Source organism: Hyla sarda, chromosome 2 (genome assembly GCF_029499605.1).
Source record: "Hyla sarda isolate aHylSar1 chromosome 2, aHylSar1.hap1, whole genome shotgun sequence".
Classification (NCBI taxonomy): Eukaryota; Metazoa; Chordata; class Amphibia; order Anura; family Hylidae; genus Hyla; species Hyla sarda.
This window is the reverse complement of record NC_079190.1, coordinates 226071763-226086963: the sequence shown is the minus strand read 5'-3', so window position 1 is coordinate 226086963 and position 15201 is coordinate 226071763. Positions and strand designations below refer to the sequence as shown.

The 15201-nt window shown below is 46.0% G+C and overlaps 1 protein-coding gene across 2 annotated transcripts in view; it reads left to right on the top strand.

Moving 5' to 3' along the window:
* Positions 1 to 11140: 11140 nt before the first annotated feature.
* Positions 11141 to 15201, top strand: part of CALN1 (calneuron 1) — a 422585-nt gene continuing 418524 nt past the window's right edge. The window contains exon 1 of one of the 2 annotated variants that reach the window (XM_056556473.1): positions 11141 to 11886. The gene's annotated coding sequence lies outside the window, so the exon portion shown is untranslated. The remainder of the gene's footprint in view (positions 11887 to 15201) is intronic. The other variant, XM_056556474.1, reaches the window with a different exon arrangement.

The window sequence follows — 15201 nt, the reverse complement described above, 5'->3', positions numbered from 1 at the left end:
CCCAGCCACACTGGAGCAGGTCCTGCAGGGACCGCAGCTCGCGCTGCAGTTTCCTGAAGTCCCACTTCTTCGCACACGCCTGTTTTCTGCCTTTTGCCTGAAAGAAGGGGCGGGAGGGGCACAGGCGGGATGGGACGGGGCAGGGGTGGTGGCTCCGGAGCTGGGGCTGGCTTCGGTGCTCTTGCTGCCACAGATGCCCATGTTCTCTCCCTCTGGGGGCAGTCCTTGTAGCTGTGGGCTGCCAATCCGCAGAGGTTGCAGGTCTTGTTCTTGGGGCAGTCCTTGGTCGTGTGACCTGTCACACGGCAAAACCTGCAGGCATCCTCCTTACAGTCCTTGCCCTCGTGGCCCATCTTGCCACATCTCCTGCAGGTCTGCGGCATGTCCGGGTAAAAGATAAATCCTGTGGAGTTGCCCAAGGAAAATGTCGTTGGCAGGTGCTGTAGTCCATCTGGAGAAGCAAGGTTCTTGTTCAGTCTGACGACCACAGACCACTTGCAGGTCCAGTATCCGAGGGAGTTCAGGATGCGGGTGGGCTCCCTCAACACGGTGCAGAAGCACTTCAGGAAGGTCGAGATGTCCGTGCCTGGGGTGTGTGGGTTCCGCATTGAGACCGTCACCCGCCTCTCCTCTCTTTGAATAGGGCAGTTGCCCACAAAGCGAGAGAAAGGGGATTCGGGACTCGCCGCTTTCACCGCCTCCCAGTATCTTCTACAGGTCCCAATGGTGGCAAAGGTGATGTAGAAGATTCCAGAAAAGAAGGTTGCTATTCCCAGGGTGTCAGCCATGGAGAAGCCTTGATCCGCCAGCATCTTCTTACAGAACACGTCGTGGGACATGTCCGGCACCCTTCCGTCCACGGGCTTTAGCTTCAAGGCAACAGTCTGCCTCATCCAGGGGTCCAGGGTTGGAGCTTCCAGGTTGGGAATTCTGCCGCCCTTCTGCCTTGAAGCTTGCTGTGGTTGGGGCTGGACCTCCAGGCCTTGCCCTGCAGCCTCCTGGGTGGACTTGCTGGTTGAGGCCATGGCTTCTTCCAGCAGGCTCTTTTCCGCTTCCTTGCTTGTGGAGAGAGGCTTCGCAAAGTCTTCTTTCCCGGGTGGGAGGAGCTATGCAGATCCGGTCCCGGTGGGAGGAGCTATGCAAATCCTTCTCCAGAGGCAGCGACTTTCTTCGAAAAGATTCTGCGCCGCCGTTCCGGAATTCACCGCCAATTTCCTTCTTCCAGGTTCTTCGTCAGCCTCTTCCGGAGCTGCAGTCTTCAAGATCTTCTCCTTCTTCAGATGTTCCGAGGCAGGCAGGAGACGATCTTCAGGTGGTATGCTCTTGAGAATTGCGGTTCTAATAAGAACGAAAAGTACTGCAATCGTACTACGCAAAATCTCTACCACAATGCTTGGAGTTCTTCAGACCGTAGCGATCATGGTATCTCCCCTGCCAGGTAAGTAACTATCCTGTCCTCCTGCGAATGCTATATCGCAGGAGGACAGGCAAACACTGGCTCTGCTCAGGGGCCCCGGGCCAGCTTGGGGCCCCAAGCAATTGCTTGGTTTGCCTTTCCTCTTGCGACAGGCCTGATGATGTCGGCACTGGCAAAGGGACATGATGTTCTGGAGGGGGTACCACAAAGGAAAACCACGCTGGGCTCCCTGTTCCACTGGCTCCATAGCAGTTGTGTGGTCTGCCTTAGTGATGAGCGGCATAGGCCATATTCAAATTTGTGATATTTCACGAATATATGGACAAATATTTGCAAAATTTGCATATTCGTTATATTCGTTTTTTGCGCATATACACAAATATATGCGCACATGTGCGAATTCATGCACATATGTGCAAATATATGCGCATATTCGCGAATATTGAGCCCTTCCTTCTTTAATGGTATGGGGAACTAATGGGCTAGTGCAGTGGTCTCCAACCTGCGGACCTCCAAATGTTGCAAAACTACAACTCCCAGCATGCCCGGACAGCCATTGGCTGTTTGTGCAAGCTGGAGATGTAGTTTTGCAACATCTGGAGGTCTGCAGGTTGGAAACCACTGCACTAGTGCATTAACTCTATGACTTTTTGCCCATTGAAACCAATAGGCACATTGTGGTCTATGGGGTTCTCACGGTATGTAAAACTTTAAGATAAGCAGGAAGGTCCTGGCAGTACAGTGGATGGGAGCCCTGGTGGTGGATTGAGTTCCAGATTGGGACAGAGTGTTACAGTCTTGTGGTTAAACTTTACTTTCCTGGAAAAGCTGCTGAGTAGTTGCCCATAGCAACCAATCAGATCGCTTCTTTCATTTTTCACAAGGTCTCTGCAAAATGAAAGAAGCAATCTGATTGGTTGCCATGGACAACTTTTCCTCTGGACAGGTTTTGATAAATCTCCCTCTATGGGGGAGATTCATCAAAACCAGTGTAGAGGAAGAGGTGTGCAGTTACCCATAGCAACCAATCAGATTGCTTCTTTAATTTTTAACAAGGCATTTGAAAAATGAAAGAAGCAATCTGATTGGTTGCTATGTGAAACTGGGCAAACTTTACTCTGCACAGGTATTGATAAATATCCCATTATGGGGGAGATTCATCAAAACCAGTGTAGAGGAAGAGTGTTGCAGTTGCCCATAGCAACCAATCAGATTGCTTATTTCATTTTTAACAAGGCCTTTGAAAAATGAAAGAAGCAATCTGATTGGTTGCTATGGGCAACTGGGTAAACTTTTCTCTGCACAGGTATTGATAAATATCCATTATAGTGGATATTTATCAATACATGTGCAGAGTAAAGGTCGCCCAGTTACCCATAGCAACCAATCAGATTGCTTCTTTCATTTTTCAAAGGCCTTGTTAAAAAAGAAAGAAGCAATCTGATTGGTTGCTATGGGCAACTGCACCACTCTTCCTCTACACTGGTTTTGATGAATCTCCCCCTATTGGGGAGATTTATCAAAACCTGGGCAGAGGAAAAGTTGTCCAGTTGCCCATAGCAACCAATCAGATTGCTGCTTTCATTTTTCACAGGCTTTCATGAAAATGAAAGAAGCAAGCTGACTGGTTGCTATGGGCAACTGGGCAAGTTTTCCTCTGCACAGGTTTTGATAAATCTCCCCCTATGTTCCTTAACCTCCCATTCATTCATTCATACCCAGCCTTACACATTACATCCAGTTTCAATTAACCCCAATACCCATATTTGGTACCCCATTAACCTAGGGGGAGATTTATCAAAACCTGTGCAGAGGAAAACTTGCCCAGTTGCCCATAGCAACCAATCAGCGTGCTTCTTTCATTTTCATGAAGCCCTGTGGAAAATGAAAGAAGCGATCTGATTGGTTGCTATGGGCAACTGGACAACTTTTCCTCTGCACAGGTTTTGATAAATCTCCCCATGACCTTCCTGCTTATCTTACAGTTTTACATACTGTGAGATCCCCATAGACCACAATAGGCCTATTGGTATCAATGGGCAAAAAATCACAGAGTTAATGCACTAGTGCAGCGGTCTCCAGCCTGCGGACCTCCAAATATTGCAAAACTACAACTCCCAGCATGCCCGGACATAGCCAACGGCTGTCTGGGCATGCTGGGAGTTGTAGCTTTGCAACATCTGGAGGTCCGCAGGATGGAGACCACTGCACTAGCCCATCAGTTCCCTATACCATTAAAGAAGGGAGGGCTCAATATTCACGAATATGCGCATATATTTGCACATATGTGCATGAATTCGCACATGTGCGCATATATTTGTGTATATGCGCAAAAAACGAATATAACGAATATGCGAAGAGCAGAGAGGGATGCAGTGATCACTGTGATGTGTACTGTGAACAAAAAAAAAGCAAATATTTGTAATTGCGAATATATAGTGCTATATTCACAATGAGGGGCATTTACTAATCTTTTACTATGTAGTCTGGTTTTTACCCTGTTTTTTTCTACTTCATTTTTGACTATGTGCGACAAATTTACTAAATTGCTGCACGGCATTAATAAATTTGGCACACATAGGCAAAAGTGGGAAATTTACTTCATGTAGTAGAAAAAATAGTCTGTTCCTTTTTCCTGCTGTCTGAATAGGTTTGGCTGCTGGTTTCCTTCTGGATCTTTTGTTTTTGAGTTTTTTTTTAGCTTTTTCACCACATCTAAATAATTCAATAACTACAGTGGTCCCTCAAGTTACAATATTAATTGGTTCCAGGAAAACCATTGTAAGTTGAAACCATTGTATGTTGAGACCATAACTCTATGGAAACAGGGTAATTGGTTCTAAAGGCACCAAAATGTCATCCAAAAATAGGAAAAAGTGACAAAGAAAAATAAGTAGATAACTGATATAGATAAAGCAAATCCTTACATATAAAAGTAATAAAGATCTGCTGGGAGCTGTAAATCACTGTCTATGTCAGTGTTTCCCAAGCAGGGAGCCTCCAGCTGTTGCAAAACTATAACTCCCAGCATGCCTGGACAGCCAAAGGCTGTCCGGGCATGCTGGGAGTTGTAGTTTTGCAAAAAATGGGGCCACCCTGCTTGGCAAACACTGGTCTATGTAGAGGACAGGAGCTTCTTCAGGGGTCCTGTACAGTACAGGCAATGTCCAAAACAAGTAATGGAGTCGCCCTCACCTGGTGTCCAAAAGAGCAGCTAACCCTGATACAGGTAAAGTGTACAGAACATGTAATACCAGTCAGTGCATACACTTCAGTAATACAGGGGTTTTACCAGTGAATGCCCATTTTGATTGGTTGGTTCTTCCAGCCATTGACACGTTTTACAGATCTGGACTGTCTGTAGCATTGTATGTTGAGTCTGGTTTCAACTTACGATGGTCCAGAAAAGACCATTGTATGTTGAAACTATTGTATGTTGAGGCCATTGTAAGTTGAGGGATCACTGTAAATTGTAGTCATGGCTCAGAAGTGGTAAACGGCGTTTAGTGTGTGTGTGTGTGTTTATTACATTTTTTTAACACAGTTTTTTTCTCCCTAAATGTACTTACACTTTTATTTTTTTTGGTTACTTCTTCTACAGATCTGTGTATCCTGTGGACTCCTTCGGATTCGGTGGACTACTTCGATGACCAGCGTTTTTCTTTGCTTGATGTTAATAAAATGGTTAACGAGGGCTTGTGGGGGAGTGTTTTTTGTAATAAATTTTTTTTAAAACCTGTTGTGTTTTATTTTTATTTTACTTTACTAGACAGGCTTAGTAGTGGAAGCTGTCTTATAGACTGAGTCCATTACTAAGCCGGGCTTAGCGTTAGCCACAAAAACAGCTAGCGCTAACCCCCAATTATTACCCCGGTACCCAACACCACAGGGGTGCCGGGAAGAGCCGGTACCAACAGGCCCGGAGCGTCAAAAATGGCGCTCCCGGACCTAGGCGGTAACAGGCTGGCGTTATTTAGGTTGGGGAGGGCCAGTAACAATGGTCCTCGCCCACCCTGGTAACGTCAGGCTGTTACTGTTTGGTTGGTATTTGGTTGAGAATAAAAATAGGGGGACCCTATGCGTTTTTTTAATATATTTAATTATTTATTTTAAAAAAAAAAAACGCATAGGGTCCCCCCTATTTTCATTCTCAGCCAAATACCAACCAAACAGTAACAGCCTGACGTTCCCAGGGTGGGCGAGGACCATTGTTACTGGCCCTCCCCAGCCTAAATAACGCCAGCCTGTTACCGCCTAGGCCCAGGAGCGCCATTTTTGACGCTCCAGGCCTGTTGGTACCGGCTCTTCCCGGCCCCCCTGTGGCGTTGGGTACCGGGGTAATAATAGGGGGTTAGCACTAGCTGTTTTTGTGGCTAGCGCTAAGCCCAGGTTAGTAATGGACTCTGTCTATAAGACAGCTTCCACTACTAAGCCTGTCTAGTAAAGTAAGAAAAAAACACAACAGGTTTTAAAAAATTTTTATTACAAAAAACACTCCCCCACAAGCCCTCGTTAACCATTTTATTAAAATCAAACAAAGAAAAACGCTGGTCATCGAAGTAGTCCACCGAATCCGAAGGAGTCCACAGGATAAACGGATCTGAAATGAGAAGAAAACAAAAAAATGGGTTAGTACATTTATTATCATCTCCCGCCCCGCACGACTACAACTGCCAGCATGCCCTTACAGTAAGGACATGCTGGGAGTTGTAGTTGTGTGGTGCAGGAGATGTGTGAGCAGGTGATAATAAATGTGACAAGCTTGTCCCCTGCCCCCAGCTGCAGGACTACAACTCCCAGCATACCCTTACAGTAAGGTGGGGCGGAGGCCGGGCACAGTGTTTCCCAACCTGGGACTTGTAGTTTTGCAACATCTGGAGGCACCCTGGTTGGGAAACACTGTTTTAGGCCAGTGTTTCCCAACCAGGGTGCCTCCAGATGTTGCAAAACTACAACTCCCAGCATGCCTGGACAGTCAAAGGCTGTCTAGGCATGCTGGGAGTTGTAGTTTTGCAACATCTGGAGGCAACCTGGCTGGGAAACACTGGCCTAAAACAGTGTTTCCCAACCAGGGTGCCTCCAGATGTTGCAAAACTACAACACCCAGCATGCCTGGACAGTCAAAGGCTGTCTAGGCATGCTGGGAGTTGTAGTTTTGCAACATCTGGAGGCAACCTGGCTGGGAAACACTGGCCTAAAACAGTGTTTCCCAACCAGGGTGCCTCCAGATGTTGCAAAACTACAAGTCCCAGCATGCCTGGACAGTCAAAGGCTGTCTAGGCATGCTGGGAGTTGTAGTTTTGCAACATCTGGAGGCAACCTGGCTGGGAAACACTGGCCTAAAACAGTGTTTCCCAACCAGGGTGCCTCCAGATGTTGCAAAACTACAAGTCCCAGCATGCCTGGACAGTCAAAGGCTGTCTAGGCATGCTGGGAGTTGTAGTTTTGCAACATCTGGAGGCAACCTGGCTGGGAAACACTGGAATAAAACAGTGTTCCCCAACCAAGGTGCCTCCAGATGTTGCAAAACTACAAGTCCCAGCATGCCTGGACAGTCAAAGGCTGTCTAGGCATGCTGGGAGTTGTAGTTTTGCAACATCTGGAGGCAACCTGGCTGGGAAACACTGGCCTAAAACAGTGTTTCCCAACCAGGGTGCCTCCAGATGTTGCAAAACTACAAGTCCCAGCATGCCTGGACAGTCAAAGGCTGTCTAGGCATGCTGGGAGTTGTAGTTTTGCAACATCTGGAGGCAACCTGGCTGGGAAACACTGGAATAAAACAGTGTTTCCCAACCAAGGTGCCTCCAGATGTTGCAAAACTACAAGTCCCAGCATGCCTGGACAGTCAAAGGCTGTCTAGGCATGCTGGGAGTTGTAGTTTTGCAACATCTGGAGGCAACCTGGCTGGGAAACACTGGCCTAAAACAGTGTTTCCCAACCAGGGTGCCTCCAGATGTTGCAAAACTACAAGTCCCAGCATGCCTGGACAGTCAAAGGCTGTCTAGGCATGCTGGGAGTTGTAGTTTTGCAACATCTGGAGGCAACCTGGCTGGGAAACACTGGCCTAAAACAGTGTTTCCCAACCAGGGTGCCTCCAGATGTTGCAAAACTACAAGTCCCAGCATGCCTGGACAGTCAAAGGCTGTCTAGGCATGCTGGGAGTTGTAGTTTTGCAACATCTGGAGGCAACCTGGCTGGGAAACACTGGAATAAAACAGTGTTCCCCAACCAAGGTGCCTCCAGATGTTGCAAAACTACAAGTCCCAGCATGCCTGGACAGTCAAAGGCTGTCTAGGCATGCTGGGAGTTGTAGTTTTGCAACATCTGGAGGCAACCTGGCTGGGAAACACTGGCCTAAAACAGTGTTTCCCAACCAGGGTGCCTCCAGATGTTGCAAAACTACAAGTCCCAGCATGCCTGGACAGTCAAAGGCTGTCTAGGCATGCTGGGAGTTGTAGTTTTGCAACATCTGGAGGCAACCTGGCTGGGAAACACTGGAATAAAACAGTGTTTCCCAACCAAGGTGCCTCCAGATGTTGCAAAACTACAAGTCCCAGCATGCCTGGACAGTCAAAGGATGTCTAGGCATGCTGGGAGTTGTAGTTTTGCAACATCTGGAGGCAACCTGGCTGGGAAACACTGGCCTAAAACAGTGTTTCCCAACCAGGGTGCCTCCAGATGTTGCAAAACTACAAGTCCCAGCATGCCTGGACAGTCAAAGGCTGTCTAGGCATGCTGGGAGTTGTAGTTTTGCAACATCTGGAGGCAACCTGGCTGGGAAACACTGGCCTAAAACAGTGTTTCCCAACCAGGGTGCCTCCAGATGTTGCAAAACTACAAGTCCCAGCATGCCTGGACAGTCAAAGGCTGTCTAGGCATGCTGGGAGTTGTAGTTTTGCAACATCTGGAGGCAACCTGGCTGGGAAACACTGGCCTAAAACAGTGTTTCCCAACCAGGGTGCCTCCAGATGTTGCAAAACTACAAGTCCCAGCATGCCTGGACAGTCAAAGGCTGTCTAGGCATGCTGGGAGTTGTAGTTTTGCAACATCTGGAGGCAACCTGGCTGGGAAACACTGGAATAAAACAGTGTTTCCCAACCAAGGTGCCTCCAGATGTTGCAAAACTACAAGTCCCAGCATGCCTGGACAGTCAAAGGCTGTCTAGGCATGCTGGGAGTTGTAGTTTTGCAACATCTGGAGGCAACCTGGCTGGGAAACACTGGAATAAAACAGTGTTTCCCAACCAAGGTGCCTCCAGATGTTGCAAAACTACAAGTCCCAGCATGCCTGGACAGTCAAAGGCTGTCTAGGCATGCTGGGAGTTGTAGTTTTGCAACATCTGGAGGCAACCTGGCTGGGAAACACTGGCCTAAAACAGTGTTTCCCAACCAGGGTGCCTCCAGATGTTGCAAAACTACAAGCCCCAGCATGCCTGGACAGTCAAAGGCTGTCCAGGCATGCTGGGAGTTGTAGTCTTGCAACAACTGGAGGCACCCTGGTTGGGAAGCCTGCGCAACTTACCGGCTTCCGTAGGATCCAGCGCTGCACGACACTGCCGCGCGACACTGCCGCGCGACAGTGCCGCGCGACGATCTCCGACAGCGATCGTCGCTGGAGCTTCGGAAGGGTAAGTGAACTTCTTCGCCGGTCCCCTTCAGCTGTTTAGTTTTGCAACAGCTGGTGGACTACAGTTTACAGACCACAAACCAGGGGTCTGCAAACTGTGGCCCTCCAGCTGTTGCAAAACTACAACTCCCAGCATGCCTGGACAGCCAATGGCTGTCCAGGCATGCTGGGAGTTGTAGTCTTGCAACATCTGGAGGCACCCTGGTTGGGAAACACTGTTTTAGGCCAGTGTTTCCCAACAAGGGTGCCTCCAGCTGTTGCAAAACTACAACTCCCAGCATGCCCGGACAGCCAATGGCTGTCCAGGCATGCTGGGAGTTGTAGTCTTGCAACATCTGGAGGCACCCTGGTTGGGAAACACTGTTTTAGGCCAGTGTTTCCCAACAAGGGTGCCTCCAGCTGTTGCAAAACTACAACTCCCAGCATGCCCGGACAGCCAATGGCTGTCCAGGCATGCTGGGAGTTGTAGTCTTGCAACATCTGGAGGCACCCTGGTTGGGAAACACTGTTTTAGGCCAGTGTTTCCCAACAAGGGTGCCTCCAGCTGTTGCAAAACTACAACTCCCAGCATGCCCGGACAGCCAAAGGGTGTCCAGGCATGCTGGGAGTTGTAGTCTTGCAACATTTGGAGGCACCCTGGTTGGGAAGCTTGCGCAACTTACCGGCTTCCGTAGGATCCAGCGCTGCACGACACTGCCGCGCGACACTGCCGCGCGACAGTGCCGCGCGACGATCTCCGTCAGCGATCGTCGCTGGAGCCTCGGAAGGGTAAGTGAACTTCTTCGCCGGTCCCCTTCAGCTGTTTAGTTTTGCAACAGCTGGAGGACTACAGTTTACAGACCACACACCAGTGGTCTGCAAACTGTGGCCCTCCAGCTGTTGCAAAACTACAACACCCAGCATGCCCTGACAGCCAAAGCCTATGGCTCTCAGGGCAGGAGCCCGGGCTGACATTACAGTGCAGCCGCCCGGGCTCCTCATACGGTCTCCCCGCTACCCCCCTTGTCTCCCGCCCGGGCTCCTCATACGGCCTCCCCGCTACCCCCCCCCCCCCCCTTGTCTCCCGCCCGCGCCGCTCAGCTCCCGCTGCTACAAGACTACAACTCCCAGCGTGTCCTCACTGTAAGGCCATGCTGGGACTTGTAGTCTTGCAACAGCAGACAGATGGGAGTTGCATGGCGCTGGCAGGTGAGGGGGGGGGGGATGTAAATCACTGTAGTGTCCCGGTAGCGCAGTGAGGGTAGCGGGGAGAAAGTATGTCGGAGCCCGGGCGGCAGTAGCTTTTCCTGCTCCATGTTGGAGCTGGAGTAAATTTAGTCAATTTTTACGGCCGTTGCGACAGTTTATTGCGCAACTGCGACTGTCTCAGTTAATAAATTCCTGACCACTGCAAGTCAAAACTGAAAACTTGCGTAAATTAAGCGGGAATTTTTTTTTTGACTTTCTAGCTCTTGCTAGGGAAAGTCGCACAATTTATAGGGTAGGCGCAATTGCGACAATTTTGCGCCAAAAATAGTCAGAAAAAAATGACTAAACCCCTTAGTAAATGCCCCCCAATATTCGCAAATATGCGATATTCGCGATTAAAATTGGAATTGTGAATATTCGCGAGCAACACTAGTCTGCCTCTATGAGTGCTACACCACTAGCTGGGACATCACATTCCTGTTGTTTGTTGATATCATAGGGCTTCCAAATAGTTATATGTCTACCTACCTATAATTTGGACTCTCATCTATCTGATCCATCTACTGTTGCAGTTCCATTCTGTTGATTTCTGCCCAATACAATAAGACTGCTTGAGTTTTTGTCCCAAAAAATAAAAAAAGCCAAAAGAAATCTGTCACAGATCTTGTGGAAACTGACCCATAAGATCAATGTAAACTGACCTTTCTAAAAATATATTACAGGAATAGCCATAATGCAGTCCCTTAGTAATTTACCTAACAAAATGCTAAAAACTGACAGAACCGGGATAATAGAGCTAAAAAGGTGTCTACACTTTCATCATAAACTGACAAATTATAAAACAGAACAAAGAAATGATTTTTTTCCATATTTTGCATTGATATTTTTAATCATTATTGTTAATAATTAGGCAGAATTAGACAGACTGGTATGTAAGAGATTAATAAGTCCAAATGGGCATCTTTCCCCTGCACCTGAGCCGTCCTGGAGGCAGAAGTAGGGGGCTGCAGACAGTTGTACACATTCCCATAGCAGATGAAGCTTTTCCCTATGAATCCATGTGAAGCTCTGCTCCTCCTCCTCCTCCAGTTCCAGCGGCGAGGCAGGCAGAGTGCAGGCAGCTATGTGAGACACATAGGTACATCCATATAGTGGAGTCAGTGAAGATCGTTCCCAGTGTACTGACAGCTGTAGGATCTGCTTGTGACATCCCCGTCCCCTGCTGCTCTGTACACAGCCTCTGCCATTCATTACTCTCTTTGAATTGCCCGCTGCCAGTGTATGCCACCCAAGACAATAGCTAATGTGATTTCATTGAGAAACCGTCTCGGGATTATCTAGAGGGGTATGCCATTGTGGAATGGAGTTTTTAGCAAGTTCCTTTTTGCAGCTCCTGGATATATGGAGTCTTGATGCTCCCTGGTACACAGCTCATGACTGATCAGGACACTTGTTTGATACACATCCTACAAATCAAGGTAATGGGAAGGAAGGGTTCCTGGGAAAGGTGCCTTGCTTAAACTGAATGTACCCCCATCCTGGTTTAAGCTTCCATACAGCCAAGGGCATAGGACACTGACCTGGATCACCAGTCCAAGACACAGGATCCAAAGAGAACAGTCGCCAGGATTAGTCAAGTAGCAGAACACAGACAGGTAAGGAAGGACTCCTCCTTCATTCCATTTCTTATGAATATATGTGTTTGAGGGTCCAGCAGGGATAAGGTTAATGTGCTGGCCATTGTCAATCAGTGCCTATTCTGTTGTGTAGTTTGGGAAATATCTGGTTCCCTGAAACCTGTTGTCATAGTGCTAGGGCTCCAGTTGTACTCTGCATTAACGCCTATGTGCAGTTCCTTCCATCTTTTAATTAGGAGATGTGTTTTTTGGCTCTATCTGGGTCCTTCCAAGTGTCCAGTAATTTAGCTTTTATAATTTACCTCTTTATTAGCTGCAGTGAATTGAAGTATAGAGCTGTTCATCACTCTGGTAATGGAGCAGGCTTCACATTCTGAGCCACAGACAGTAGCCTCTTAGTATGGACTGGACACACTGTAAGCATTTTACCTTTACATGCTCTTGTCTGTGCCCCAAAAACCTATATGGGCAATCTGACATCCATGCAGCAATGTGTCCAATGATAAAACATTGAGGTCGGTGATCCATCCTGGAGTTATCTTCAATAATCATATTTATGGTAACAGGCTATTATAAGTTGTCACCTCAGGAGGGCTTCCTCACCTTGTCAATAAGGGGAGGCTATGACTGACCGATGGCTTACTTGTTGGTAGTCTGTGCACTGCTATACCTCAGTGTCCCATAGCTTAATGCATTTGCAGGAAAATGGAGGGATGGATACCTGTGTGTAAAAGGTGGACATTATCGGTGGTTGACTACATACCTGGCTTGTAATATAAAATTTTGTAATTTACACGCCCTAAATGCAATTTCCAGTCCTCTAATCCACAGCGACTGCTTTGGATAATGATTTTGCCTGTGCCTGTGGGATAGTCTGGATTATCTGGACTGAGAGACAATCATTAGCACATAAGAAGTAAGTTGTGCAGCTGTACAGTAATTCACATCAATCACTACAAGCACCAACATGGGTCAGACCATACCAAGTCATCGCAACATGTTATATACTGTATATCCTAGTACATTCTGGGGAAGGGGGAGAGGGATCAAATGTGGATGTTGGAAATATTCGTGATGCAGTGTGATCCTCTAGCCATTGAATATAGTAATACATAGTATTGTATATGCTTATGATCACTGTAATACTAGAAATATCCCTATAATAACACCACAAATCTCACACTATTCCTAACTACAGGTGAACATCACAGAAAAAAAAATTGTCTGTTCATGAAATATACAAAGGTCTTAACTTCTAGTGCTAACAAAACGATAAGCGAGTGATGGACGTGACTATATAGACACAATTTGTATTATTTCTTTCATTTTTGCCCAGGTAATCGTTGCATGAATAAGTTAAGGCTCCCTCTCTGCTTGTGGTGTAGCTCTGGAAATTGCTTGGCTCTTCGCAGACGTGTTTTGATTTTTTAGGAAGGTGGATGAATGAGTTGGGTTCAGATACATTCAATATTTTTACAGAACAAACACTGGCCCCCCCATGCAGTCCTCAATTTTCGTTGCTAGGGGTCTCACGAAGCCTAGCAGGAATGTTGCAGCATGCATCTACTGTTCTCAGATGATAATGACTTCCAGTAGCTGCTGACCCAGGCCAAGTTCCAACTTGCTTCCTGTAGGTATAAAAAAAACTACACATCTCAATGCCAATCTATTAAGGCATCAGTGCTGTTACTCATGCTTTGTGTTGCTTCTGCTATGAGCCAAAGATGAGTCATAACATTTGGGCACAGTGGCATACTGATTAAGATGCAGCTTTATCGCCATGAAAACTTTGATCAGTGAGCAGTAATGTATCTCTTCAAGATGAAGCGCAGGTTCCTTAGTGAGGTAGACAAAAGACTTAAAGGAAGAGTCCTTGAAACCTTAGCAATAGCTAGAATCAGATTGCATGTATCATTCCTCAATTTACTGGAAGACGTTGAGAATTACTCTAAGATGCTGAGAAATGGTTTAATGAGGCTTGTTGCCCATTTAAGCTGGTTCCTTACATTAGAAGCATAGGCTGTGCATATACATAGCTATTGACATATACACCATGTTGGATATTTTGTTACAAGGAAGGCATTTCACAGACAAAAGGCATTTAAGCCAGCAAGATATTCAGATTTATCCAAATTACAGTATTTGTGGGTGTAGAAGTATGTAGAAGCGTTGACTGATGCATTTTTTTTTTTTGGGCCACAAGACCTGTAAGGACCTGTAGACCACCACGTCAATGAAATCTTAGCCATAGCCGGTCACATAGTGGGAATTGGAGATGTAATAGTTATTTATGGCCATATAGTGAAATAAAACTGGGTCACGTGAGCATTCTGTCTACATATTTTGATTTACTATAATTATCATTCACTGAATAATTTTTTTATACAATAAAAAGAGACAAAAACGAACTTTAAAGTTCGAAAGAACAAAAGACCCGAATAAAACCTAAGAAATGAACCACTGTGTGTTGGTGTAATGACCATATAGGAATATATTCTGCACTCACGCTGGCAGGATCCCACTTCATCAATCACCCTCAGCCTAAACATACTGCCCGGTATAATCTCATTATACATTTTTTTTTTTTAAGATAGACGTCATGTGATTTTATGTGAAGTTTTAGTATATATAATAAAGGAAGACACACGTAGATAATACAATTACCCTTGAAACTGTTCATATGATTGAAAGTAGACAGAATCCATTAGTATTTGTTGAGAATTCCCATCACATAGAAATACATATATACAAGTACATTCATAGAATGATTTACAATGTTAGGATTCTCTTGGAAATGGGATTTTATTAGTGCATTGTGATGTTTCAATTTTGATATGCTACGTGGTTACCATCCAGGTTTGAAGCTATAATTCATCCTGTGAGTGACATTTTTCCTATAAATATTTATGAAAGTATTCCATGTAATTTGTACATAGATCTAGAAGAGTCATGTTGCTCTCTATAGGTGATAAAGTCCTTTACGTAAGCTAATTTGTATTCATGTTACATAAATAAGCAAAGAAAAATAAAATAATATATAATAAAATTAAACAATATAATTGAGTATTTCCACCCACCACAACATTCACATTGAAAATGTTACTGTTGAGACCTGATGCCCTCTTTGTGATAATATGCAAAGTGTCTATTTTAGTTTATTGTGCTTTCATTTGAAGTTCAGATCACTCGCACTAGTTTGTTTTGATGCCTTTGTATCTGTGTTCTTCTTAAAGGATGACATTTGAAGGTCATTTTAAAAGTGTTCACTGCCCGGCCAGTTCTTGCTGCTTATTGTGTTTTGTCTCTTCAGCTGGTTCTTGTCGGAGTTTTTAT